We start from the raw sequence: 6,000 nt of genomic DNA on the forward strand, positions 1-6,000 counted from the left end.
ACACAGACAGGGCCCTGCTCTCTCTCTCTCAAGTTCCAGAGGACACCAGGATCCACAGCCTTGCCACCAATTACAGAAGAATGAGGTTTCACTCTACAAGCTTTTCCTTCCTGGCTCCATCTCCTAATTAACTACTCAGCTAATTGTTACAGGACCACCATAGGGCCAGAGGTCAAGGACCATCAAGTATAACCCAGGAGGTAATATCCAGAGGTATTTACACCGCTAGACTCAAAAGTGTTCGGACTCTGCAAAAAACAGACTTTACTATAACAATCCATTATTGTTAAATGCCCTCAACCATTGATCAACTGTGTTTCCTGCATGCTAAACTAATAAAGGAAACAGGTGCCTTAAAATCTGTCTCAGATAAGGCTTATCTCAGGTAAAAAATTAAAAGCATGTTCCAAATCTCTCTCTCTCTCTCTCTCTCTCTCTCTCTCTCTCTCTCTCTCTCTCTCTCTCTCTCTCTCTCTCTCACACACACACACACACACACACACACACACACACACACACACCTAACACTAACCAATATAGCAGAGTACTAAACATTATATCATGGCCACCAGCTCAAGAATTAAAATTCCCTGTGGCTGCTTCTTAATATGTTTAAAAATTCTTCTGAGCTCTAGAGCCAGTTTGAATCCACCTGGACAGGTCAGATCCACTCCAGCTTGTCAGACCCAAGCAGCCACAGAGCAGCAGAAGATGATGGACGATTCCCAAAGCAACAGAGGACAATCTACTACCTCAGGATGTCCAGCTACCCCAAAAGCCCCCTTCCCTACCCCCAAGAGTTAACCGACGCCCACCAAGTCAGCAGGAAGCAGTTTCATTCACCTGACATTTTTTTTTATAATAAGCAAAGAGTCTGGAATGTTGGAATTGCTGGCCACTCCCCCAGCTACCTGGCAGTGCATGTGCTGTCCAGTAGCCAGGCAGGAAGCTTGGTCATCTTGTGAGATCACAAAATCTATGCTCATGCGTGGCATAGCTATGTGAGCCCACACACGCATGTGTGGGGGAATCCATAAAAGGTGGGTCACAGATTCCTGCCCCCTACTTCTTCTTCCTATCTCTCCCTGCCCAATCTCCAGAGCCCTAAGCATAGTAACTTTTATAGTAGGTTTTGTTGTGCCTCATGGCTTTTCTCGCATGGTAAATAGCCCCCCTTAATGAATAACATCACACTGCATTAAACTAGCACTTAGTGCATGTATACAGAGACTACACAGCCACTTAGCACATGTGCACAGACTACATAAATACATAGGGCCATAGGACACTGAATTAGCTAGGAATCTGCCTAAAATGTTTGCAAGCAAATCCTGACAGGTCCAAAGAGGGTGGGCCAGGTATGCCTGAATGCTAACACTAACCCCTGGCAGGCTCTGCTATTTTTTAAATTTCTATTATATTTATATTTTATGTATATGTGTGCATGAATGTGGTCCTATTTGGGTGTGGGTTCTCTTCACGTCTAAAATGCTCAGGATTTGTGCCAATGCATGCACACCAGCACAGCTACAGAGCATGGCAGAGAGAGGCAGAGAGAATCAGCAAAATAGATGGAGAGATTTGCCTGAAAGAATTGCCTCTGAAGGTGGAGGTGGTGCATGGCTTTAATTCTAGCGCTTGGGAGACAGAGGCAGGTGGATCTCTGTAAGCTGGATGTCAGCCTGGTCTACAGAGTGAGTTCCAGGACAGCCAGAGTTACACAGAGAAACCCTGTCTCCAAATCAAAATAATAATAATAATAATAATAATAATAATAATAATAATAATAATAATAATAATAATTGGCTCTGATAGATCTGGCTCTTTCTAAACTTGTGGGCCAGGGCATCAGGCTTGGGTTTAGGTCTGGTCTGACAAGGCAGCTGTGAGTCCAAATTCTTCAACCCACAGGCTAGAAGCACAGAGTGTCTAGGTTTCAGTGTGCAGAGGAAAATCCCATTTGAAGGTCCGTCAGTCTTTGCTCACAAGGCCCTCAACACACTGGGCTGAGGCTACCCACATTCGGGCAGTCAACAGATGTAAAGGTCAATCATATTTGCACATTACCATTGCAAGAGCATTTCGACTGAGGTGCCTCACATGCTTAGTACCACACCTAAGTGGACAATCGCAAGCACTATCACCTATCACACTGAGGATCTTGTGGGCCTCTAAGTCTGCCTTTTTTTTTTAATGATACCATCCATGCCATAACACAGATGAGGGCTCCCTGCCTGTTTTGTGCAACTTTAATCATTATGTTTGGTGGCTTTTTAAGCTACAAATGACATAATGCACAACTCACCCACTTAATATGCAAGTACAGGTGTTTTGTATATTGTGTATATGGGTATGCCCATCATCACCATAGTCAATTTTCAAATGCTCCTTCATCAAAATAAACTTCAGGGACATTCATGACCCCTGTCTTGTGCCATCCAGGCTGTCCTCACCCAGTAGCCTGCCTATACTATTGCACTTCCTGTTTCTATTGATTTTTATGTTCTGGACATTACCTAAGACTGAACTTGCATGAAGCTTGGTCTTTGGTATATATATATATATATATATATATATATATATGTATGTATATATATAATACATTCTATACAAACTTTTAAAAGAATTGTATATTTTTTTGTGTTTCATATATGAAATATATATATATCATTTCTTTGAAGTGGCATAATATTTTCAATGTTCACCTCTTCAAGGTGTAGCCATCAATATCTGCTTTCATGTAAACTCGCTTGCACAGGTGATAAATCCTGGCACCTGAAAGTCTGTTAGCTAGGGACCAAAAACAGTGTCTCTGTAGGCTGTCTATCATAACTGTGAGAGGGGATGGCCTCCTCTGGGTATGCATGTGGCCTCAGCAGCAGTTGGACTGTAACATCAAGTTTTTATGTTCCCAGCCTTTTGTTTATATAAAGAAGAGATGGCGGGTGATTTTATAGGAAAAAAATAAAGCTGTGTCCACATGAAAAGAAGTGACTTCTCCCAGGTCCCAGAATCTGCATCATAATGACTTATAACCATGATATTTTTTTCAGGGCATTGCTATTGCTAACACACACACACACACACACACACACACACAAAATTGCAACTCTCATCTTAAAGCGAATAAGAGATAATCTACTCTGGAGCTGTTTTAAGTGACCATGGCCCAGGAACACAGATTGTAATTTCCCCAAATTCCATGTTTCAATATGGAAACTGCCACGGACTGGCCCATCGGGGGTACCACGACCGTAGGAGAACCAGGGCTTGGGTAGTCAGGAAGGCAAGGATTCAGCAAATGACAGACAGACAACACACTCAGAAGTGGTTTGAATCTGTTGTAATTTTACTTCTGTAAATCAATAATTTATATACAGAAAAGAAAACTATCAAGTCATATAAGGAATAACAAGAGCTTGGCAATAATTTAATTACATCATCTTTAAAAAAAACAGCAAGCACACAATTATTAATCGGTGCTAGACATATCCCTTCATCTACAAGAACTTTATGACCCAAAGAGCAGTCTGTGTTTTTTAAACATAGTACAGTCCCTAGACTTGTGTAGACTTCTTGTGGTTGTAGCTGTGTCCTTCATCTTATCTTAGCAGCTTTTTAGTTCATTGTGTACTTTTACTTTTTTGGTTCTCATGACCCACTTAGCCAATTTGGATGCTGTAGACCCTCTCTAAGTCTTTTTTTAGTTCCCCATCACATACCTCTTTTAATATAAAACCCTTTTACCTGCTGGAATATGGACTCTTGTATTTTTACGCCTGTAAGGGGAAGGGTTCTGCTGTAGTCCTTAAGTTTTCCATGCTGAACTTTCTCATCGGAGGGGCCCACCATCTGTCTCCTATGAGATAACGTCTTCTGCCATAAATCACTTTAGTTGGGATTCCTAAAGGATTTCTAGTGGGTGAGTGTTCATTCCCTAAAAGTGTCTAAACCTTTACACTTTTTTTATCTAGTGGCTTGGGGTCTTTAAGGAATAGCTCATTCTGCTATATCTGATTAAGATCCATGTCCAGCTTCCCCTTTCCTCCATAGTTCACAACCCAAGCATTCATTAATTTTGGCTGTGCTTCATAGATTAATTAGAACATTATCAGGAAAGCAGTAATACAGAACCCATAGCCCAGGGAGCTCATGATCTGTGAAGTACATCTTCTTTGAGAAGGAAGCATAATGCAGGCACTCTGCCAGGGACCTCCAGGGAGCTTAGTCCCGTGGGACACGTATCTCCTGTCCGCTATTATAGACATAATTGTTTATGTCACATGGGCGACACTGGAATTGGTGTGGCAGGAAACATTTTCATGAAGATTCTGTAGTTTTACAAAATAAAGATAGTCATAGATCAAGGTAAGTTTAAAACACATTGGTGGGTACAGTGGAGAGGCGGCTATAGGCAGATGGGGGAAGCATTTCTATAGTCCCAAGATGTTATCTGATGACATTTTGGACTTTTGAATTGGTGGAAGCTAGTGGTCTGTTACGTTAATAGATTCAAGGTTTCTGTCAACTAGTCATAGGATGTTAGTTCTCTCAAGGACCGTCTGTTCTGGAGGCTAAAGCTAGCTGAAGGGGAGGGAATTCGCCTGTGGAGCTGCAACATTCCAACCTCTCCACATCACTGCAGTTGTTCCGTTTTGCTTTTTTATTTCAAGCTTTTTGTGGACTTGTTTTGTTTTGTTGGTGTGGATGGGTGTTTTGCCTGCTTGCATCTCTCTATATACCATGTACGTGCCGTGCCAGTGGAGGTCAGAGAGGGTGTCAGATCCTTTGGAACTGAAGTTACAGGTCATTGTGAGCCACCAAGTGGGTGCTGGGAATTGAACCTGGGTCCTGTGGAAGAGCAGCCAGTGCTGAGCCATCTCTCCAGCCCCAACTGCAGTTTTAATCAGTCTTTGCTGACACAGCTTCTTTTCCAGAATTCTGGTCCATACCACCAAGGAAGTAACTTTCATCAGCTGTCTCCTTGGCAGCAATGGTCATATGGCATAGGATTTATTTTGTTGTTTGATGTTTAACATTTATAGTGTATGTTTAAAAAGTTTAATGTGGATGCTAAGACTTACGATCACTCCTAAGCTCATAAAACATTTGCCTGTTTTAAAATATTAGTACTTTAGGTGTTTCAGAACTGACTTTTTGAGTTTTTTTTTTAATATAATGGTTTTATTCACAAACCCTGTTTTCAAAATTTTTAAATTGACCAACAAGCACAGGTTAATACACACATGTTGTTGTATGTTTTTCACTCTTTTAGGGGGGGGGCACCACCCAGCTCCCAAATAAATCACACAGGGAGGCTTATTCTGAATTATGAATGCCCAGCCTTAGCTTGGCTTAGTTTCTGGCCGGCTTTCCTTAACTTTAAATTATCTTGTCTTTCCTTTTGCCTCTGGGCTTTTCCCGTTCTCTAACTTCTGTAAGTCTTACTCTTACTCTGTGGCTTGCTGTGTAGCTGGATGGCTGGCCCCTGGAGTCCTCCTCCTTCTCTGTTCCTCCTTTTCAATTCTCTCTTCCCAAATTTCTCCTTCTAAATTTATACTGTCTGCCTGCCAGCCCTGCCTATCTCTCTCTCCTGCCTTGCTATTGGCCATTCAGTTCTTATTAGACAATCAGGTGTTTTAGATAGGCAAAGAAATACAGCTTCACAGAGTTAAACAAATGCATCATTAACAAAAGTAACACACCTTAAAATAATATTATACAACACACACAGTTTTTGTGCCTTTCTTGGTAACAACATAGTTTATGATCCAAAATTATTTAAAATCTCTCATATAGTTCTCTTCCAAGGACTGTAGTTTCCTTCCAAGGTACAGCTTTCTTTTAGTTGGTTCATTTGTTAATTTCTTAATGTCTCTAAGCCTCATTATATTACGATTAACTTTAAAAGGTCAAGAGTCTAAAAATGACAGGGTTATCTGATTCATGTCACTAGTAAGGTAAGAGTGGACTCAGGTTGACTTATTACAGGTTATTTTA

This window comes from Peromyscus maniculatus, chromosome 20, assembly GCF_049852395.1.
Source record: "Peromyscus maniculatus bairdii isolate BWxNUB_F1_BW_parent chromosome 20, HU_Pman_BW_mat_3.1, whole genome shotgun sequence".
NCBI classification, from domain to species: Eukaryota; Metazoa; Chordata; class Mammalia; order Rodentia; family Cricetidae; genus Peromyscus; species Peromyscus maniculatus.